This window comes from Frieseomelitta varia, unplaced genomic scaffold (genome assembly GCF_011392965.1).
Source record: "Frieseomelitta varia isolate USP_RPSP 00005682 unplaced genomic scaffold, Fvar_1.2 scaffold_371, whole genome shotgun sequence".
Taxonomy (NCBI): Eukaryota; Metazoa; Arthropoda; class Insecta; order Hymenoptera; family Apidae; genus Frieseomelitta; species Frieseomelitta varia.
In genome coordinates, this window is record NW_025110114.1 from 566997 (window position 1) to 592576 (window position 25580).

The 25580-nt window shown below is 33.0% G+C and overlaps 1 protein-coding gene across 1 annotated transcript in view; it reads right to left on the reverse strand.

Annotated features, from left to right (window-relative positions):
• LOC122531015 (keratin, type I cytoskeletal 10-like) overlaps positions 1-10741 on the reverse strand; it is a 101555-nt gene extending 90814 nt beyond the window's left edge. The window contains exon 1 of the mRNA XM_043658544.1: positions 10590-10741. The gene's annotated coding sequence lies outside the window, so the exon portion shown is untranslated. The remainder of the gene's footprint in view (positions 1-10589) is intronic.
• Positions 10742-25580: the final 14839 nt, after the last annotated feature.

Sequence of the window (25580 nt, forward strand, 5' to 3'; positions counted from 1 at the left end):
TGAACTATCAGTAAATTTTAGGTTTGTTCCTGCAATTTATTTTACGAAGGTATAGTTCATGATTTCCCAATCTGGTTACTCGATTCGTTCGAGGTAAGTAAGATCTGTCGCTTGAACACTGTTTGCTAATACTTTTTAAAGGAATTTACTATCATTGAACTATCAGTAAATTTTAGGTTTGTTCCTGCAACTTATTTTACGAAGGTATAGTTCATGACTTACATGGGAATATTAATTAAAAGCAATATTCTATAAAGAAAACCATTATCTTTAAGTAAAAAAAATTTAAGTGAAATTATTCCCTCTTTATATACGAGTTCGAATATATAAATATTTTTTTCTGAAACGATGTGTATTCTGATTTAATTTACTGTTACGCGTTGATTATCAAAATATTGTAATGATACGTGTTGTAAATATTTGCGAATATTTCATTCCACGGTGTAATAATATTAATTTAGGAGTAAGTATTACATATATTTGCTTCTTTGCTTATATTTGTGAACTCCTGTTTGAATTGTGAGACAATCACGTATTTCTAAAATTTCCTACATCTGCGTGCCTTTTATTTCCTTGTTACTTCTTTCTAGAAAGAATTATCTCCATTTAAAAATACCTCTTTTCCTTAAAAGCATCGCTGTTATTTTCTTTTAAAAAAAGATCTTTTTTTTTACTTTCCTCGTTCTATAACCATCTTCTTAATTTTCAAATTCTTTTAACTTGACAGAAATATATTTTTCTATTTACAGAAACAAAATTTAAAGGCACTTCATGCTAAAAACAGGATCTTCGCTTAGAAATTGTCGTCCGTTTACTTCCGAAATATTAGAAATAAAATTCCAAGGTGTCTCGTGCCGAATTTCCCTCAGGAAACGAATTTTTTTTCCCATTTAAAACACAGACAGGCGTGTAAAACAACTCACTAGTGCAATTTTCATTCTTCCAGTTAAAAGCAACCTCAGAAATAAACGTTCCAATTATCCTAGAAACACGTCTTCATATTTTCCTTAGTTTTCCACGTTTTCACCCCACTCAAATTACAAGCGTGGTCGTAAAATTACACGGCCATGTTACATTCCGAATGCTTCCTCGGTGAATATAACCTCAAACGAACCTCAAAATTAAACATTCCAACCACTCGAATAATACGTGCATCGCCATCATTTTTCCCGAGGTAAATTTCACTCAAGTTGGAAATTACGCGGTGTATTATCAACCAAACTACATTGGAATTAACACGAACACTCTTCGAGGAAATGTGTTCCTCGAAATTAACACTTCCTGTATCAAAGTATTCTCGTTTTTAGTGAGAAATCTAGGCAAGCTTGATGTTTCGCGTGAAAATTGAATTTAAAAATGAGACGAGATTCTCTTAAGTAAATAACTGTTAAAATGAATAGTTCATTAATGAGTTGATGAAGTTTGTTTTAAACGTTTAAAGAGTAGAGGAAATATTTGTAAGTTTGTAACTTTATTGTTTGCAATCACAGGAGATTTGTAAAAAAAAAAAACGTACCGAATGATCTTAGAGATCATTATATAATCATATCGATCATATTGATAATTTTGTAATTCCAATTTAATTTTTATAATTGTAGAAAGGGTCGTTAAAAAATATTGATAATTATATCAATGTAATATACGAAATAATTACAGACGAATATTTATCACTGAAAAGTTACGATCTCTTTACGAGGATAAAATGTCCTTGGAAAAGTATAGAATTGTTAACAATTGTGGAAAGTTTAAAATAAAGTCTAAAATACGACATGACGCAAAAATACGCAACAAATGTTTTAAATATCTTTCAGAGGATATAGTCGTTAGCGAAGAAATATCGAAGTCATAAATTATTCCATCATACGTCTCGACGACATCGCTCGACGTCGTTCTTTTATCACTCAGAAAATTTCTTAAATTGTCGTCAACAGTCGAGATACTCGTACTATACAATAGTCTTCTTCTCCACTGATTTTACGACTCTCATTTATCTCTCGTTTAAAGTAGATTTCATTTAAATTCTTCCCACCCCCGTCCCCTTTCACTTATAATATCAGCTGTGATTTCTTTCCACAGAATATTTGACACCAACGTAAATGTCGAGAAATACACGAGCTCAGTTTATTTAAATCGAACTTCAGCCAATACCCGATTAAATTAAAAACTCTTGCTGGTTGACTTATTCGTCGAACCTGAATTTTTTTATCGTACAAACGAAAGATCGCCGGCCAGAAAGAATCGGAGCGGATGATAACAAATTTGCATGAATTCATCGGGAGGCAAACATAACTGAAGCTCGTGCAACAGAGTTCTTTCCGTTCGAGTTTTCAATAAATAAACGCGAGAGTTCGTTTAATCGAATATTGATTAAAATCTGATTTACATCAATGGAATAAACGAAGATATAATTTATGTCTTGAATTTAAATGTCAAAACATTTTTTCAGAAGCATATAGAGGATAAACAAAGGAGAAAAGGACGAAAGAATTTTCATTTTCTCGTTCATTCGATTTCATTCATTTCAATTAATTCAAGAAACTAACCGAGAGACCAAATCATAGTTGCAGCGCAAAACGAAACGTCCAGCTAAAGTCAGAGTGGTCAACGTTCGACGTGATGCTTGCATTTGCTGCAAATTTGGACAGTATCGTTAAATATTAATTTATCATTAAAAATCATTTAAAAATCAGTATCATTAAAAATTATATATATAATATTTAATAAGTTATATATATATATATATATATATATATATATATATATATAATACTATACTATATGATGAATGATGATAGATAATAAAATAAAATTAATAAAAAATTCTTCATTACTAATTAATGAAAATTAAATAAGGGAATTAAAATTAATAATTATAAATTAAAGTGCCAGCAATAGCGATTAAACATAAATTATGAGTTAATAATTACTAAACTTTATTAAGATAAAATAATTTTATATAAAAATTAATAATTATAGGTGAAATTTAAATTATTCATATAATTATAAATTTATGTATTAAAATATGTGAAAATTAAATATTAATACTAGGATTAGATACCCTATTATAACTAATATAAAAATACTTTTATAATTAAATGTTAAATCATTAAAATAAAGTAATATGGCGGCCTTTTAATCGTTTTAGGGAAATTTATTGTTCAATTTGATAATAAATACTTAAATCATATTTATGTATTGTTATTATGATTTATAAATAAAGATTTTATAAAATAATATTATCAAAATGTAGCAGATTTAAGAATAAATGAGTTATAAAAAAATTTTATTTTTGAACAATTATTTTCAATTATTAATTCGAAAGAGGATTTAATAGTAAATTAATTTAATTACTTTAATTGAATTAAGTATCAGGTAAAATGAATGATAGCGTAACGACAGGCTGTTGTAAAAAAAGCCTCTTCGTTTCGATTTTCTCCAAAAATGAAGCACAAATGAAACAAGCAAATCTCCAAAGGACCGTTTTACCAAATCAAATACTCAATTAATAACAAGCTGAACAACAGGCTGTTGATAGTACTGACGGACTTTTGTAAGTCACCGCGGTGAAACGAAGCGGAAAACAGAATTGAATGAAACTATCAAGTCCAATCACTTTCATTTCCTCGCGAATTTACATCCTTGGTTTCTTCTTTTTTTCTTTTTTCCTCTCGTTTCGAATGATTCGTCCACTCAGCATGAATATTCACAAGCAGACAGACAGAGAAAGAGAAAGAGAGAGAGATACGAATGCCGAGAGGGTTCATAGCACACGTGTGCATATACATGTAATACAAATAACTGGATGTCGCGGCTACGCTGGATATTACATCCCCTACATATGCATGATATCCCGCCTCGAATTGGCGACGGCCATTGTCTCGGCCGGATAATGCGGCCATTGAGAGCGTGCGCAGGATAAATAAATAAATCCTTGGCGAACGTGTATCTCGCGGGAGGTGGAGGGCCGCTGAACTTCATTGACTCGCCACTGCGAAAACAGAGCGTGAAAAAGGCGTACAACCCCGATAAGCTGCGTGCGCTCGACGTTTACGATTCGAGAACAATGCCTCCCCCTCCCCGTCCCACTGACGAATTCGTTTGTTTTCGATAAATAGCCGCATAAATAACGGAGATACACTCGCGATAACGATATTTTCGTACACGCCTGGCTGAATTTTCGCAGGTCCATTTGGTGCGTTTGAGCGCGGGCGTTTAATTTTTCTGGCGAGTTATTCGATGAAATTGCGCGCGCGAAACATGCGTGGCCAATCTCTTTGAACTACGGTTATGATAATAATGGTTGGATTTCTTTCTCGTTGGGGAATATTTTAATTATATTGTAAAATATTCGACGTTTGAAACAATCATCCATCTTTCGATAGTTCTCATTCGAGGTTTTCTCTATCTTTTAAAATATGAATTTCCAGAATAATTGCTGAACCCATGCTCTGATTTCTCGAATAATTAAAAACGAGGTTTTTACGCGCTGTTGGAAAATTTAGAAATGCAAAAGTTGTATGTTCGTGTGCGCGTTTCAAGTAAAGCGCGCTGTAGTATTTCACAAAAATTTCCGTAAATACCAACGATCTGATAAAGTAATAAATTCTCGCCGAAATAATATTAATCAAATTCTGATAAAATACAAAATATAAAATATGTACGGCCGGTAATTCGAAATTCCATGCCGCAAAGAAATTAATTCATCTCCATTTTGTCATTCACGCCGCGAAAGCGAAGCGCGTGAAAAACACAAAAACAGTACAGTCTCGCATATCCTCGACATTTACAACCGCGAATAATAATTCTTCCAACCATCATGATCGAGAAGTTGTCCGTAATGAACGTTCACGCCCTCGCGCCAGAAATATTTTCGTCATCGATCACCGCATATGCATAATAATGTTAATGCCGCTGCAACCTGTGTTTCACAGCCTGCTATTGTTTTATCGTGTGTTAACGATAATGCGGTGAATTTTGATCTTCGATAGCCGGCGGTATGATACTGCTTGTAATTTATTGTCGTTCTCGGTTATTATTGCTTGCTTATTTTTGCCCCGGCCGTTCCCCGAACGCTGCGTTATTGATCAATTTACACCGAATACATTCACGCGATTGCGGCAATTAAACGAGGAACAAAGGAGGAAAGCACGATGAATATATTCCAAATGATTTCGTTTCATTCTAATGTTATTTTCTATTTATACGAAGTAATATTTTAATGTAAAGTGAGTAAAACGCGGACAAGGTCTATTGGATCCAGAAAATGGACAAATATGGTAGAAAATTATTATATATTTTACGTATTGAATATATTTTATTTAATTTTCTTTTTATTCTAATATTTGTACGGAGTAATATTTTAATGTAAAATGAGTAAAAGTGAACAAGATTTATTGGATCCAAAAGTACAGTGATGAAGTTATTTAAGGAAAATGATGGAGAATTATTATATATACGTTCTATGTATTAAATTTATTTTATTTAATTTTCTTTTTATTCTAATATTATTTGTACGGAGTAATAATTTAATGTAAAATGAGTAAAAGTGAACAAAATTTATTATAGATCCAAAAGTACTCTGTGATTGATGAAGTTATTTATTATTGGATCCAAAAGTATATTGTGATTGATTGTGATTGTGTATTTTGTTATTCCATATTAATATTATAAAATGTGCTTAAATATAATTTTAAAAATAATTTAAAATATGCATGTAATAAAATATTTTGATGTTTTGTTAGCATGATTATATCAGCAAAATTTGGAACGAATCTCAAAAAAAAAAAATATATATATATAAATAGAAATTCTAACATATTTACTTCGTAAAAATAACTTTAGAAGAATTAATATGTTGCTATATTATTATTACCATTTACCGTCAATAGTAACGATAATAATCATGTATAATGATTAACAATACACTATTCAATAATATTGATAATACACTATAATACACTAATGCACTATGTATAATATTATAATATATACTATAATGCATAATATTATAATATATATAATATTACACCATAAAAAAAAAGAAAAAATTATTGAACCTAGATGGTAGAATGTAGAATGGAAATATAGAACATCAAGTATGTAGTTTTCTATGAAATTCCCGTAACCTCCAAATGTGAGAGCCATAACGAAATGCAAGAGCAACTTGGACAATGATTTTCCTCCTGAGTATATAAGTCATAAGTATCCTGTTTGAATGAGTAATGGCGGTATTATTGCTGACGATTTTTCTACTTCCAGACGATGTGATAGCAGCCACTTGCCCCCCGATGGTGAATCTCGAGCGAATATCGCCGAGATGAAGCAAATTTAAGAAGATGACGCCCTCATAGACTCGATTCTTTCCTTACTTGTGAAAATGTACGGGGTGACTTTCAAAACGGGGTCGATATGATTCTTCGCTACGTGGTGGTAATAGTTCTGCAGAAACTGCTTACTTAGAGAAACATATGTTTCAGTTCTACCTTTCTACATTCTGCGTCCACTTCTTTCCAACTGCTTTCAGGAAATTGCCTTTCGATAATCGGACGTTTGTCTGAGAAGATATTTTTGGAAAACGAAATGATATTTCATAGTGTTCGAGAGAGCAGTAATATCGAACGTAATAATACTTTGGTATTATATTATCACGTTACGTTAATAATTTACCTCGATTTTGTTTCTTTTAATTGTTTATTTCGTTACGTGTTCAATATCCAAAGTGATCGCCTGAATATTTAAATCTTTTACGTTCGAATCGTGCATATAAAATTTGATGCATGTGCATTATGCATGTGCAGGATGAAGAATTGTTTTTGAATCACGGAGCGATTCAAAATCGGAAATTTCGTGCTATAATGATATATAATGTTAAATGAAGTAGCGTTTAAATTTCTTATATTTGTGCAGACGATGAAACATGAAAGCATAAATTGTAAATTATACATATCGATGATTCGCACAATTTATATTAATTTATATTTATATTTATATTTGTATTTATATTTATATTTATATTTATATTTGTATTTATATTTATATTTATATTTATATTTATATTTATATTTATATTTATATTTATATTTATATTTATATTTATATTTATATTNCATATTCATATTTATATTTATATTTAAATATTTATAATTTAAATTTATATAATTTATACTCTACATATTATAAAAAATTAATTACATTCTGAATTGAGAAAAAAATACTCAGAAAAAAATTATTACACATAAAATAAACTAGCTTCAACAAAGTAGCAAGTCGAATGATTGAAAATAAATGAACACCGAGATATTGAAACTTTCGCCTTCAAAAAATGAAAAAAAAAAACAATCGCAAACAGAAGAATGCTCGATATTTGCCGAGAAATTGTGGAATTGTTTCGTCAATACTGTCGAGAATGCTAGCGAAATAAAGAAACGAAACGAAAACCAAATCGCTCGGATTAAAATTTCACCACGGATATAATTTCCACGACGGACTCCATCGCGGATAATAATCGAAAAGCATTGAAAACGACTTTCACATATCCCCGTTGAAATCATAATCGATAATTGGCAGTTTTACTGACAATACAACGCAGAATGCAACGGCAGGGGCTCTTCTATTTCGGAGGAGTAATGATAATGAGGCGTCCATTCAAACTGGCTTTATTATCCTGGCTCGTATCTTCGAACAGCCCTCCGCCATGGAGGATTGTTCAATTCCTTTCAACCGGCCATTCCTATTATTTTCAACGGCCAGACGTCCGAACGTTAACATCTTGAAGAGGGAACGAAGGAAGGGACAAAGGGCGGAGATTGATTTAAAGACTGAAACACTCGAGGTCGGCTAATTGCTATTGATTGAAATGTCCAAGTCCGAAGTGTAGCGGGACGTTCGAAAGTTAACGTTTCGAGGGAAGAAGAACGAAGACAAAGGGGCAAATTTGATTTCGTAATAACGCTGGTGCACTGGAGCATCCTGGATCGATCCTCCTCGATGCTTACCGCGGAATTAAAATTTACAGATCTCGAGAGCGTATCGAAAAGTTAACATTTTAAGAAAGAAACGGCAAAGAATCGGGAAATTGACTTTGCAGTTACGTTGGAATGACGGAGGATCGATTCATTTTTTTTTTTTTTTTTTTTTTTTCGTCGATATCAAATTTGTGTGCGAGCTGTTTGGAAGTTAAAGTCATTCTCTCGAGAAAGAAATTAATTTTTTAATGTTAAAATTCTCAATGTTTGCGAATATATGTCGATGTTGATTCTCAATTTGTCAATATTTTCGACAATTTAGTAATCTTTCTCGCCGCGACATTTTCGAAAGTTAACGCCACGAGGGGGGAATAAACTTTAATAACGAAATATTCGAAATCGATGAACTTTTGTTAATATTTCTCGTGGAATTAGAGTTCTAAATGAAAACGCCTATCGATGATAAAAATTTGCGCCGAAACAAGAAATTCAGGGAACTGAATTCGAGTTCAATGCTTGTCAAATAAATTTTTTTTGAACCTTTGAAGCTAATTAATTAACGAAGACGATAATAAAGAGCTTCTACCTAATTGATGGAGGGTCGCTATCAATCTTCATTTCAAACAACGTAAATTCTTTCGTGTCCACAGTTTCGTACGCCCAGGTCGCATAAATCAATTTTTCTTTCCTTTTTTCTTTTTTTTTTTTTTTTGAGAAGAGATTCCACGCCAGTAATTCCCAATCAAATAATTACCTGGCCAATCATCCGACCCTGCTCATCGTTCAAAATCTTTCTCGTAATGAAAAATGATCGCCGTCGAGAATGTTTCGCAAATTGAGGAATTATCCTCTGCAGAAAAATTGACATGGTAAAATATCACCGTGGCTTCACGTTTATTTCCACGCGATATATAACTTTTTTCTAATTTAAAATTCCGCGGAAGAAAAATGGCTTCACCCCGAACATTTCGTGTAATGAAAATTCCACTGCAAGATTTAATATAACAAAGAATGACCATGTATATACATGTTAAAGGTACGTTCAAACCACTTCTTAAAATTTTACACGCTGTGAGATCTACACGATGCAGAACTTTTTACTTAAAGTAGCTGTTTCACCGGTGGACATTATCCTTGCTTTAAAATTCACTCTTTGCTCGTCATTCTCTCTAATTTTAATGTACATCGTGTTCGTCAATTCTGTCATAAAATCGCTAGAAATTTAACAAACCTTTCTGTTAAAATTTGACAAACTGATTTTTTAATCTACCATTCGTGCTTCTTATTTAACGCAAAGATTCAACACGTTGCAAATTTGAAAAACAAGTCACTTTTAAAATTGAACATCATAAAATTTCAAACATTATAAAATCACCAAAAATCAGTTTAGAATTCAACGTCAAGATCATTCTTGTTTCAATATTTCACACGATAAAAACGATCACTTTTCATCGATGTTTGAACACAATGAAGAAATCATTATAATTTCTAAAATCTGTCAAATCATCTTTGAACGTAACAAAGAGATCAGCCTGCTTCTAAAATTTAACTCACTACATCTATTAAAAACACGCATCAATATTCCCAATTACAATAATAGTAATAATACTTTAATAACACTATAATAGTAATAATATTTTAATAACACCTTGGAAAATTCTCGATCAAATGCAACTATTCGAGAATACTTAAAAAGCATTGAAATCTTTCACATAAGAGAATTCAAAAAAAAAAAAAAAAAAAATGAGAAATTGTCAATTCTACTCTCAAACAATTACAACAATAATTTATACCCAAAGGACTTCGATATGTTTCTAAATACGTACAAAAATATTTGCGTTTGATCGAAAATGTTTTACCAGTTTGAAAGTCAATACACTAACGAGCTCACCCTTTCCCCACAATTTTTCATTCAGTAATAAAAAAAATCTCTGTTCCTTGGTACTTCAAACGCAGAAAGTAAAGTTAGACGTTGTCGTTTAAACGTTTAAACGTTTTGATTTAATAATTACTTAAGTTACTTAAGTTTCTCGATATTATGTCTAAATTAAATTTATTTTAAAAAAACTAGATATTAATAAATACGACAAACATTTAACTTCTAAATATATTCTTTTTTTTTATTTTACAAAAAAATTAGATATATATATATTTAAAAGTTTATATATATACATATATATTATTTTTTTGTAAAATAAAAAAAAGAATATATTTAATTTTTTATATATATATATATACATATATATATTAACTTCTAAATATATTCTTTTTTTTATTTTACAAAAAAATAATATATATATATATATATATATATATATATATATATATATATATATATATATATATTCAGATCATTTATTTTCGAGATAATCAAAATTATTAGAATAGATTAATTAAGCCTCATAAAAAAGATACACGATAAATTTTACTTATTTACTTTTTAAAAAATCCACTTTCATTACTTCAAGCTATTATCAATATCACTAATTTTTATTTATTACTAAAAATATATTTCTTTCGTATTTGGAAGCTTGGCGTTTGGCGATTTCTGATTGCTCGCCGAGATAACGCGGACTGATCGAAGCTGTTCTAATCACAAAAGCACAAATGCAAACGTTCACGTACCAAACTGCGCATCGGCGGCGTCTCGTTGCGTGAACACGTGCGCCGATCAGGATCGCTCCGACGTTGCCCGATGTATTACACCACGAACCAGCTGCGCCAACTGCCCGTTCCCGGATCGGAGATCCCCGATTTATCGGGGCTTCGTGCGTCGTTCCTCCTGCAAGCATGCAAATCCACGCGATTAGAGACGTTCTTCTTTGACCGTAATGCACGAGCGTGCCTCCTTCCCTCCACCGAAATACAATATGTTTCACGCAGCGATCGTGAATTCCAGATGAAATGATTGAAAGAAAGAAAAAGAAAAGAACGATTTATTATTGTTCCAATAAAGAGAAAGAATTTTTAGCCGAGAGTATCGAGTGTACGACCAAAGAAACAAAATCCAAATGAATGGATTTCGACCTGAATATAAAACCAGAAATAAATATAAATCCAGAAATTTGGGATTCATTTCTTTTTTTTTTTTTCAAATTTTGCGCACAAGTACTTTGGCGCAATTATGTGCATGCGTCTGTCACATTTCGTGGTTATTTCGTAATAATTTAATCTTTCCCCGCGTAACGAACGCAACTCGAAATGAAAAATTTGCTACTTCAACGTGGGCTGGATTATTAATTATCTAGCTCGTTCGTTTGTCAGTCATTCATCGCTGCAACGTTGGATATTAATTAGTTTCGTGATTTCGTCGCACGACGATAGCTTCAGTTTGAAATATTTTGTTCACTTTTGTACACGCCGCCGCGTATTGAAATCTCTCATGAATGCATAAACATTCAGGCAGTTCCTGTGCGCGGTTTTAATTATTAATCTGTTTCAGCGGCCATTGAGAATGTGAAAGTTTAATGCTTAAAGGGTTGTATTCGACATTTCGCGATTTATTTCTCGTATTTGTGTTTTTTCGGAGTTGTGATAAAAGGTTGAATGTCTATTCTGCTCGAATGATAAATGACGTATGTAAATAGTGGACAAAATTCGCATGTCGCATCTTTTCCATGTCGTACTACTTTTTTTATTTCATCGTATGTTGCATTAAAATACAAAAATTCGCTCATATAAATATATATAAAATTTTCATACAAATATATATATATATATATATAAAATTTTTGTGTTTTTGTAATTGAACAACGTTAAAAATTCTTAACGATCTCACAATGTATTTTTTAAAGTTAATAACTCGATAATTGTACAACGAAGCTATAAAAAAATAAAATTGTATAATTTGTAATTTAGCTGTCGAAAAATTGTTGTACCCGAAGAAGTGCTATTTTTCAATTGAAAAAATGTATATATAAAATATATAATATATTTTATATATATATTATATCATATATAATATATATAAATACATTAAATATACAATATATTTTATATATATATAAAATATATATATTATACATTATATATATATATATATATATATATATACATAATATAATAATAATACTATTTGTATCTGTAATAATAACAATAACATAATAGCGGATTAATATAACATAATAATGATAATATAATATCTGTAATATAGATTAATTTTTCACACGACTAAATAAACATATTTTTCACGATATACATTTTCAACGTGAAACATGATTTTTCCTCCCATTCGAAATTTTCATTTGTAACACTTACACGTCATTAATCATTCAATTCGTCACGATTAATTAATTAATTTTGAACTGAAACGCTCCTGAAAATTTTAGGCCAATCTTCGCCAAAATAATCTAAATGATTGGGAATTTTATTGCTTTATTAATTTCAGTTAAGTTAACGAAACTTAGTCGTTCTTCTTCATGTTTCACTATTAATTTTCTCTTCGTTTCGTTCATAATTGGAATACGAAGCGTCTTGCGATTTTAATTAATTTCCGTATAAGTTGTCTCAATTGAAATTATTGTTTAGCCAATTAGACCGGTGGATTCTTCTTCGTATTCTACTAATGACTTCCCTTAGATTCTACCTCATTGTCCGCTAGCGACATTGAATACAGAGAAAGAGAGAGAGAGAGAGAGAGAGAGAGAGCACAGATATCAAAGTTTCTTTCAAATTTAATTAATTCCGTGCTTGAATTACCGAAATAGTGATATAAAAAATTACACAAAGATACTGTGTCTCGCGATTCTCCCGACTTTAATAATAACGTTCCTTTTTTTCATTTTTTTTTTTTTTTTTTCAGTGGAAACAGAGTCAGTCTCGACGTAATTTGAGGAAAAATAATATCAACTGCCGCAAATGGACTGTTCGCTAACAGTGCATTAATACAATAATGGGATAGCACAGCGATAAACAAAGGATAATAAATGTAAAATACGAGCGGATACTCGACACTATGCTTGTTGCTTCAAAATCACACAGATTGTTAGAAATAATATTATTGAAATTCTAATTTCTGATAATTGAAACTTTTCATCGCAATAACATCAGAGTTTCCACGAGTTGCTGTGATGTTTTTTATTAAAATTTTTTGATCTAAATCTTTGAAAAATTCCCGATGAAACGTTTCTGTAAATTTCCGAACGCGATCTCTCTGAATCACAACAATCACGCGAAACGATAAAAATTATTTTTACTATTTCATCCGCTATTGCTTTTATTAACTGTACGAACTATCGAATGTTGCCCAAAACGATAGAAATTATTTTTACTATTTCATCAACTTTACAGAACTATCGAATGTTACCCAATTGACATTCAAATTATTCAGCCGCTAAGTGATACGTTCGCAGTGTTTAAAATTCGAAATTGTACAAATCACTGTAATCGAACTGAAGAGGAGGTTGTTAGAAAAATTCTTCGACGATCTTCTGGAATTTTAACCAGCTCATTGGTATTCTATTTAACCACGCAGATTGCGATCGAGTTAATTGAAAGCACCGTATCATCCTCAAGTACGTTCGTTCGAGACTCTTACGCACGATCCTCCACGAGCTCAGCTTCGATTCACCCTCGGACTTCAATCGATCTTCTCCTTCAATTCGAGCGTTTCCTCGAAGAAAATTCTATCAATCACTCTTCAACGGCAAATAAAACGAACGAAAGTTGCACGATCTCTATTTATCAGTAGTTCCCGGCAGGAAATTTTCATCCAGCTCTTTCGCCAACAATCAAGTTGTCCCCGAGTTGTCCACGGTTCTGCCGACTTTCGCCAACTTTTCAAACGGAGGAATCGCGTAATTTTCATGGAATTGGAATTTCCGAACAATCGGTTGTTCGTCGAGAATTTCGCGCGATTGTATCGTGCAATTTTCCTTCAAAAAAAAANAAAAAAAAAAAAAAAAGAAAGAAAAGAGGAAAGGAAAGAAAAGGATTTTAATCGAAAATCGATCCTCAACCACTTGCTCTGGCGAACTGATTGCGGACCATAACGAGTGACCGAACCGTATACAACAATTCGTCGCCAATTTCGCTCTGTACTCGAATGTACATAAAAAACCGAGGAAACGTTACAATTTTTGGAAACAAAGAAATTGTCAACTTGCGCGGCACGTCATTCCACGTATGAAAGATTAAAGAATCCATCAGCTCTTAACAATATTTTCAAACATTGTTGCAAATCAAGGAAACAACGAGCACGAGATTTCTCGCAAGGGAATTCTTACCCCTATCTTCCAACCGCGTCTCCTCTAAGCATTCGTTCCCCTCGAACAACGAACGATGAAGAGAGGTAAGAAAAAAAAACACACAAACACACACAGAGAGACACACACAGAGAGAGACAGAGAGAGAGAGAGAGAGAGAGAGAGAGAGAGAATCCTCGCTCGGAATCCACCTGGTGGATCAGAGAACAAGGTCGTTCACCTCCAGTGCACAACCTGCACAACGGACACACCGCGTAAAACGTCACTCCCTTGAAACATCCCTCCCCGCCTCGCCGTGAAAGAAGAAAACCGCGAGCTGCGTACGTCTCCCCGGGGAAGAAACGATAGAACTGTTTTCCCCACCGAACACGAAGGAGACTCGATCGTCTCTGACGGAGGCAGACGGAATATCACCGGTTTCGGCCTGGCGATCGCGATGGGACGAGAAGGCGAGGGGGAACCGGCCGGCCGGTGGATTCCTCGTGGATCGGAACTTGTGGCTCCGCGGGCGAGACAGCGAGAGAGCGCGCGAGAGGGCGAGCGCGACAGAGGATGGACTCTCGCCGGGTGGAAGCCAGGGGTCAGCGACCGTTGATCGTCCTCGCTTCTCCGAATGCTTTCTATCGGCGGCGCGCTCGCGACTGGGATCCAGGATTTCGCACGAGAGCCGAGCTCTCAACGCGTGACGCACGCAGGCGCCGTTTCTCCGTCCTCTTTCACTAGCCACCCCTTTCCTCTCTCTCTCTCTCTCTCTCTCTTTCTCTCTCTCTTCGACGTGCTCCGTGTCTTTGGTCCGGCGTCTTTGTTCGACCTGTTGTCGGTGCACCATAGGCGTGTAGGCGTCTCTGTCTGGCCGGTTACTCGCCGACTGTTCAGCTCGCGCCTGCCCTGCCCTGGCCTCCTGCTACGCCAACCTATTCCAACTGCACTACCCCTGTGTTGTTCGCCCCTGCATCTCTAAGCAGCTGTTCTCCCGTGCTTTATCTCCGCTGCCGTTGCTGTTGTTGCTGTTCGTGTCGCGTTTCTTCTTCGTTCTTGTTTCTTTTTTCGTTCAGCTCGTCGTTTCGGCGAATTTTTGTCTCTCAGTCGCTCGCCGATAAGCGAGCGAGATTTCGGATTTTGTACACTGTGGGGTACAAAGGTGGGAGGAAGCTAGAGAAAGGGAAAGTGAGATGTCGAGGAGCAGAGTGACGAAGAGAACGGCTCGACTCGTGGATTTTAAACCACCTGCCTCCTGGCCAACTGATTGCGGACCGTAACGAGTGACCAAGCCGTATATAACTAATTCGTCGCTTTCTCTTTGAGAAGTAATAAATTTATTATTCTTCTTCTTTGCCTTTTTTTTTTACATAAATATACTTGAAACTGCGGAGATATTACAATTTTGGAGCAAAAAAATTCTCGACGTGCGTGGCGCAGAAAAAAAAAGGTTAAGTAACGTGATGCAGAACGAAAAATTGAAATTACAATTTTCATCCAGCGTTTGTCGGGTTCTACTTGTTTAAAAATCGTAATATCGTAACATTATAATTTTGGAGTTTGAAGAGTAATTTATTTATAAAATGAAGAATTCTTAACTAAGCTCTTCTCAGTAGGATTTGATGCAATAAATTTGCTCGAAAAGCATTGCGAATGAAACGTAGCATGCAACGCTGCCTCGTTAACGAGTTAATGAGGGAGATATTGGGATAAGGATCGTCTAACAAGTAGAATTTGTTTATTTTAGGATCATTTATCAGAGTTATCACGATTCTTTTTCAACTCGCTTTGCCCTTCTTCGTTTGATCTTGAAATTATTAAAAAATTACTGAAAGTTACTAAAAGTGGGCATGGCGTAATATTGTTAATATCATCATCGCAACAAATTATTAACACTTGCAACGAAGACAATTTCAACCAGATTGCGAGTCGTACAAAACTGTTTCATTTACTTTGGTTACAGTTTTAATTCCTTTGGAAAATTATTCAACCGCTTCTGTTAAAATTTATTTTACTCGCGTTGTTTCTCAGTTCTTGTTTCATTCTTGTTCAGGAAATGCTGGGCAGCAGAGAAAAGTCAAATTTAACAGAGTAAATGGCAAATCACGACGTGGTGAAAATATTGTATATGACTCGACTTTTCAAACATTTGTAACAAAACACGTATATATTTTGCATTTTAAATCATCCTTTCTCTTTCCATTTGCATAAATGTCAAACAATCAATAACTCGCAGACTTTTCACACATTTTCCGTACAAAAGAAAATCGATCTTTCGTTCCAGCGGAGCGAATTTTCTGAAAATTTCCTACCACTCTCGTCTCGCGTCGTATTATTTATGAAATGAAAATACACGGTCGACATCTCGCGAAACAACACGCCGAAATTATCGCCGTTGGTGCTCAATTATCCCCACTACGCTAGACGTAGGCAGACGTTCGTTTCGACGTATATATATTCTGCTACTTTATTCTGCGAAAATATGAAAACCCGGTGAAGCTTCTTTCACCGTGGAATCCCAGAGCCGCGTTTCCTCTTTTTCCCAACCTTCGAGCCTTTCATTTAACGCCGGTCCTCTATCCCCGAGTGCTTCCTCTCTCGTTTCTATTGCGTACAATTTCGCGAGTCTGATCAGGCATCGACTCGTTCTACTTGCACGTGGCGTGCCACTCGCCTTTGGTCCCTGCGTCCCGCCTTTTCCTCTCCCTCCCCCTAATGAAAACAATATCTACACTCCGCCAAGTCTTCTTTTCGCTTGCTTTATCTCCGAAATGTCTTTGGAACAGTACTTTTAGCTCGTTTTAACTCGGAGTCGAAACAAAGGGGCACTCATCCGTCGAAAGGCAACGAAACAGCGACGTTTGAAAACAATTAAAACCCATGGAAAAATTGCAGTTTCTTCTCGGTCCGTCGTGCGTGTATTCTACGTCGTTTTCGAAGAAGAAAATCAGACAAAGACGCGGTCTGAAACTGTTCACCGCGACGGCGAGAGTGACTTTTGTCAAAGATTTGTCAGCCCGCGTGTTTTAATAAAGCTGGGGAGCTGGATTCCGTCGAACGTGAGAAATACGCGTGAATGAATATGAAAAATTATAAATTATACTATGAAATTATTATAAAAAAATAATAATTATATATTATAATTATTGTAATATAAAAAATATATATTACAAAATATATTAAAATTTATATATTATAGTTATTATTATATATTATTATTATTATTATTATTATTATATAAAAAATATCTATTAGAAAATATATTATAATTTGTATATTATATATTATAGTTATTATTATATATTACTATTATCATTATTATTATTATATAAAAAATATATATTACAAAATATATTATAATTTATATATTATATATTATAATATTTATACATTACAATTATTATAATTATTATAATATAAAAAATACATATTACAAAATATATTATAATTTATATATTATATTTTATATATTATATATATTATTATGTATGTTATAAATATTATGTATTATATATATTATATATATTATTATGTATGTTATAAATATTATGTATTATAATTATAATAATATAAAGAATATATATTACAAAATACGTAAAGTATCGATCATAGTGAGACGTATTTTTGTATGAAAATTTTATGCATTTTAAACGTCCGGATAGGAAAATACGTATATTGACGGAGCACTTGAAATCTTTACGCGACGCATATTTCTGTGCGAGTATTATTTTCTACGGCATCTGCAGGGACACGAATTTGCATAAATATAGGTAATTTAAGTATCGGATGGCGAAACGTTGTGCACTTATTTGAAATTTTATCCGTAAATAGTATATTATCTATCAACTTGTAGCAACTACCTAAATAACTGAAATTCAACCTAAGATTATTCAAATTTGAATCATTTCCAATTCAATTCGTATCCAGTATTGTTAGATCGCGAATATTTATGCAATTTTCTTATTTTATATCAACTTTCTTTTTACACTACTGCATTTCCGTGTCCTGAAATTTCTTACAAAATGCGTCAAAATTTGCAGCCTGTTTATTGGTTATTCATTATACGTTCTTTGTAGCAGAGATTCGTAACAAAAATTAAGTAATTCAAATTTAATTTTACTGGATTTCTATAAAACACTGGATTTTATAATCTTAAATTTTACTAAAATACATTTCATTTAGAAAAATATAAATGCGCGTAATACGGAAAGATATGAAAGGTAGAGCAGCTAATTGGAATATTTGATAACTAAAGCAAACATTTGCCTAAAGCTTCTATTGTTATTTATTATTACATTTATTACGCGTTCCCTGTTACAGAGATTTGCAAAAAAAATTGCAACAAGTCTAGCTTAACGCCAGATTGCTATAGCCTCCCACGTTCGGCTTGATTGTGCTTTTATTGAAAGAAGAAAGAAAAACGTAGACACGATGATACAAATAATGGTCGTAATACATAAAATATCGGTATTATCAAATAACTGGGTTCCATTATTATGCTCCGCTTCTGTTCATCAATAACTGCAATTATTATGATAATTACAGCAACATGACAGCGATATAATGTTACATATTTCATACGAAAGTAGCAGGAATGGCAATAAAATGTCGAACGAGGAGTATCGGGCAATTGGAAGATGGCGGTAAAATAAACGAGTGAAGGGGCCAGCTTATTGAATCTTTTAATGCGATTCTCAAGGAGGCACCGTGCCCTTCCCCCTCGCCGCAGATGCGAGAAAGAAATGTAAATCGACGAGAAACGTGAAACGATTAAAAGAAGGGGAGGACAAAAGAATCGTTTTAGCGGCAGGAACTCGAGTTAATCAAATCGCGGGATAAATTATTTCGATCGTTGAGTAACAAAGGGATTTCCTTTAAAGGTAAATTAATTGGAACCGAGTGAAACGAGGCGAGCGATTACGGAACGAAATAGAACCGGCTCACTTTTAAATCTCGAATTGTTTCGCATTATTATTAACAGATCGTGGAATTCTATGCGTGGAATTTACACTGGGTCGATGAGTCATGTGATTTTGTTTCTGGTCATGCTGGATTTACCAGAGTGGCCGAGATGACTAATTTATGTTTTATATGTAATATAATTGTATAATAATATAATCATATATAATTTAATAATAATATATAATATAATATAATTTAATAACAATATGTATAATAATAATTTATATAATTAGAATATATATAATATACTAATAATAATATATGTAATATAATAGTAATTATGTATGTAATATGATCGTTTTTAAAGTAATTTTGCAGATTTACAATAATTCACGTGTTTTTTATAGATTTGAAATGACTTTTGTAAAACACAGAGGATCGTGTTATAAATTTCTTTCTATTCTTTGCATTCTGATCAATTTTTATATTTCAATTTATTCAGTATTTCTCGGTAGTTTGATAATGAACAGCTATAATTTTTTAACCTGCGATATATTAGCATAATATTACAGTGTACTTGCGTATTGTTACTCTTCGTTAATACATACGTATATAAATTAAAAAAAAAAATCGTATAAAGATGTATTTAATTCTTAATTTCTTTTGTAGAATAAGCGATGGAATGTTCAATTCAAAAATGATTCAAGAATTTGCGTGTTCAATATTGATATTGGTCTCGCAGATTAACATTCTGGAATAACGATGGAGAAAGTGATTTCATATCACACACCCAACGTGAAATATTTCTAAGATACTGCAAATATCGAAAATCTAGCGCTGAACGTTACTTGTATTAACCTCGAGTTTCGAAAGTGTTGCAAGAGTGAGCCACCGTTTTCAAGATGAAAACAAAACTTATCATAACACGATGGAAGAAAGCCAGAATTATATTGGAAATTATATTCGTATTATGCGTATGTGCGCGCGTGTACAAACTTTTTCTTTGGCGAAGGATCGTACATTCATTAGTCCCGTGCGTTTTTCTGAATAAAATTTTCGCAAAGTAAAAGGCAACCATATGTCTTCGCCACGGAGAAGATAGAAACTAAACAGATCGTTTGCCAAATTCTCGGAACTTTTTCTCGAAATAGTGAAGGAAGAAACATTCCACCTCGGCTCGGTAGGAATCTTTCTCTCCGACAGCCCCCGAACTTTTAATGGAGTTCCTTCGTAAAAAATACACCACGGCTGACGACGAAATAATTTTTATTTGCCGTGTGCGTTCCTATTAGATAGAGCGTTGCACGCCACTACCACCATCATTCACCATTTACACCACATACGTTGCCATCGCGTTGCCAACTTTTTTCCCCCGCAGCACCATTCCCACCCTCCATCTCTCTCGGTTCCATCACCCGTACAAAAGTTGTTAATCCACTTTTCGCAGCCAGGTTTCCACGAGCTGAAACTTCCGCCCGGTTTATGAACATTCGCCGGAAACGAGAGTCTCGAATTATCCTGACGTTAAGCGTTTCACCCTTTACCCTCCCTCTTTCTCTTTCTCTCAGTCGCTCCGCCGTCATTTATGGCGTCAACCGGTCGAGGCGTGAAGGGAACAGACGCCACGTACGCCTCCTGTTATTATCGAGCGCGTCTTCGCCATACGTGGCGGCGTGTAACCCACGTGGAAAATTCTACGGAATGTGGGCGCGCGCCTGACACCGGCGACTCTTTCTATATTTACGGCCACTTTGACGCAAAACGCGAAGGTGGGAATCGTCCGACACTTCCTTTGCGGCGGATAGTGGGATTACGTCGGTACTTCACGGATCACGTGTTGGATATTGTTTGATACAGTTTGAACGGTGAGTTTTTACGCAGTTTAACGTATGTGGAGATTTACGTCATTTAGCAAGTAATATAATTAATAATTAATATATCATACTTCTGGATATGTTAGAGTTTCTTTGAATTGATGATGGATTATGTGGATATTTTAAGGATCACGTGTTGGATATTGTTTGATACAGTTTGAACGGTGGCTTTTTACGCAGTTTAACGTATGTAGAGATTTACGTCATTTAGCAAGTAATATAATTAATAATTAATATATCATACTTCTGGATATGTTAGAGTTTCTTTGAACTGATGATGGATTATGTGGATATTTTAAGGATCACGTGTTGGATATTGTTTGATACAGTTTGAACGGTGGCTTTTTACGCAGTTTAACGTATGTAGAGATTTACGTCATTTAGCGAGTAATATAATTAATAATTAATATTAGAGTTTCTTTGGATTGATGGTGGATTACGTGGATATTTTAAGGATCATGTGTCGGATATTGTTTGATACAGTTTGAACGATGGGTTTTTACGCAGTTTAACGTATGTGGAGATTTACGTCATTTAGCGAGTAATATAATTAATAATTAATATTAGAGTTTCTTTGGATTGATGGTGGATTACGTGGATATTTTAAGGATCACGTGTCGGATATTGTTTGATACAGTTTGAACGGTGGGTTTTTACGCAGTTTAACGTATGTGGAGATTTATGTCATTTAGTGAGTAATATAATTAATAGTTAATATTAGAGTTTCTTTGAATTGATGGTGGATTACGTGGGTACTTTACGGATCACGTGTTGGATATTGTTTGATACAGTTTGAACGGTGGACTTTTACGCAGTTTAACGTAATTAATTAATAATTAATAATTAATTTTTTATAAGAATTTCTTTGGATTGATGGTGGATTACGTGGATACTTTACAGATCACGTATTGGTTATTGTTTGATACAGTTTGAACGGTTTTTACGCAGTTCAACGTATGTGGAGATTTACGTCATTTAGCGAGTAATATAATTAATAATTAATCTATCATACTTTTGAATATGTTGGAGTTTCTTTGGATTCATGATGGATTATGTGAGTATTTTACAAATCAAATCTTGTGGTCAGATTGGATGTTTGGTAAAATGGTTGTTTGTACTACTTGCAAGTACAAACTGCGAACGTTTCACGTAATTGAACGAATGAAACCTAAATGAAAATTTTTATCTTCGATATATTTATAAAAATAGAATAGACCGACACTTGATTTGATTATTTCATGGATCACATCAAGAATGTTCATATAATAGCTGTTTCTTCTACTTACACAAGTGAACTACGAGTTCATGCTAATTAAACGAACGAAATCTAAATGAAGACTTTTATCATTGATATATATTATAAAGCTAGGACAATCTAATGTTTATCTTGATTGATACTCAATGAATTAAGTGATTGTTTCATGGATCACATTATAGATATTCGTACAGTGTTTATTTGCACCGCTTACGAGTAGCATACGATTTTATATTTTTATTTTAAATTAAACAAACGAGAGACATAAACTGAGAATTTTTCAATCCGAAAAATACAGCATCAAACATTTTGTTTTCGATATTGATACAACTTAAAGAGTATCGCGTCGAGACTCTTTAATTCATTCGAGACTCTTTAATTCAACGTGTATTTTCCATCGACCCTTACTTTCACTTTCGCAGCCACTTTTTCTCTTCACGGTGAAAAATTACAACGCACACGATTACACACAGACGTGCACGTACGCAGGCAGATATAAAGAAGTTTAAAATCAATGTAATCTGATATGAAACCATCCTTGACCTGTGCTTATGGCACAACGTAGTTCATTCAACATGTTCCAACATTCTCATTCATTACTCGACTTACAAAATAGTTAAAATACAGATAATTAATATAACAAATTATATTCTGTATAGAATTGTATTATATTATTGTTATTGAATTATTACGTAGAATGAGTTATACATTATTGTTACTGTATCATTATCGAATTATTGTTATTGCGTTATTACATACAATGAATTATATTCCATGTAAATATATATAATAAGAAATAAACACGTGATTATACTTCAATAATTATGAAATTTTACGGGATCGTGTGAGAATGTTGAGCATCTTGAGTATCTTTTCTCATCCTAGCCAGTGCTGTTGCTGCTTATTGAAAAATGCCTGCAGGGAACATTCGCATTTCTGCTTGATTTATTAGAATAGATGCACAAAATAAGCCGACAAGAGATCGAACTACTGGAATCCGGAACGCACTGTGACGTCAACTCGATTCTACATCGGGTCACCTTTCGATATGCTTTCTCATCCACCGATGCAGCACTTCTGGCATTTCACCGGGCACTTTTCTATGTAAAGATCTGGCTATTTACCACAGTGTGCCGTGTATTTCATGAAGCACGAGCTCGAGAGATTCGAATTTGTTTGATTTGTCGCGACCTCGCTTCGAATTTAGATCTCTGAACACGAAGTTGAGAAGAAAATTGTATTACTTGAGGATAATTCATAAACTGATGAATTTATATGATCGTAGGAAGAATTATTTTCTTTAACGTTCTCTGAATTTAAATAAAAGAGATTTTGAATAATTCACAAGTGAGAGCGTCTATCTAAGAAAAATTATTTAATAACAATTTAAATAAGATAAAAATTTAGAACAATTGATAAATGAATTTTTGCATCATTAGAACAGTTATTTTGTATTGTTTCTTTATCGTATTATATTTGAGAACGGCACAGTCTCAAAAGATAGACGATTTTTTTTAGTTAATGCACATTTGTCTGATTGTTGTTTTTCGTTTTACGTATTATGGTTCTTTCGTAGAAACTGCAGAAGAAATTGTAGCATGTAAGAGAAAAGTAGCATGCAATTAGCAAATTAATCGTTCTTCAGTTACTGCACCAGCATTTCAGAAGGAAACAAGAGAGGAGATTCTTCACTTTCAAATTTAAATCTCTAGAATAGCGCCGAAAGATACAAACTGGATCAACGCGAATATTGAATGAAAAATTCAAATGAAGGTGAATTAACTGTAACGAGATGTAACGATAAAATTTTCATTTGGCTCTCACAATTCTACGTAATCTAATCTAATCGCCTCGAATTCTATTAGATCTTCCAGTAAGAAGAGAGAAGCAGAAATTAGAAATTCTGTTTCAAATTTACGAGCAAGAGTGCAACGTAGATAAATGGAATAAAATTATAATATATAAAATTATAAAAAATATATATAATATATATATAAAATTATATGAATACATAAATTTATATAATAATATATTAATATCTATTATAAATATATATTATATACAATAATATGTAATTATATTGCATTATATGTTATATTATTATATTTATATATATTATATGTTATAATATGTAATTATATTGCATTATATGTTATAATATACATATATATTTTATATTATATATTATATTTATATATATTATAAATATATATTATACATTATAATATGTAATTATATTGCATTATATGTTATAATATATATTATTATATATTATTATATTAATATATATTATTACATTTATATATATTATAAATATATATATTTACATAAATATATAAAATTGCACAATTATAAAAGATTACAAAGCGGAGTTTCCACTCACAGAAAAAGAAATTAAAAATCATCAACTCTTCCACTGAAATACTACCACCGGCAAAAAGAATGATTCGATCAAACGCAAATTGAACGTTTTGTTTAAAAAGAGAATCCAACTCTGATATCAACGATTCCAGTTGGTCTTTCATATTTCAAGCGATACTTTATACCAGAAACGTTTCAATGTTTTCGAAAACAGTTTCGAATATTTACCTCCGACAGGCAAACTTCCTTTGGCGGGGGGGGGGGGGGGGTGAAGAGAAACAGAAAACCGTAGCGAGAAAAAGAAATTAATAAAACAATTGGAAAAATCGTGATACCCAGTTATCCCAAACAAACTTCTCTCCCTCTGCCGTGAAAGAAATCTCTCCGGGGACACGTCCGAAGTAATGATCCTTCATGAACTGTCCGGATCGCCGATGCAACTTCGCTCGAAACTCGCGGGGTTTCACTCCGACGCTCCGAATCAAAACTGCTTCGCCGAGTTTCGTCCGCGCTTCGGTGAACGTTGTCGTCTCGTAAAAACGATCGCGCGAGAAGCTAGTCGCGCGTGTTCGCGATACCGCAAAATAGAAAAGAACGAGAGAACGTCGCGGTGACGAGCTGGAATTTTATCTGCTTTTAAAGAGGGAAAAGGAGCGTTCTTGTCAGATATTCTTAACCCACTTTTGCCTCGGGACAAAACTGAAATAACCTTGGATTTTTCACCTTGGACTCGGTGATGGATGATTGTAGCAATTCGTCAATTAAATTGATAAAGTTTTGGATATTTAATTTTGCCTTGTATTTTTACATTCTTTTCGATAGAAATTAATATTGATAAAAAAAAATATATATATAGTATAAAATTAAAATTAAAATATATATATTTATTTATTTAATATATATATTATATATATATAGTATAAAATTAAATTTAAATAATATTAAATTAAAATTAAATATATAGATTTACTTATTTAATATATATTATGTATAATATATATATACTTATATTTATATTATAATTAATATTTATAATTAATAT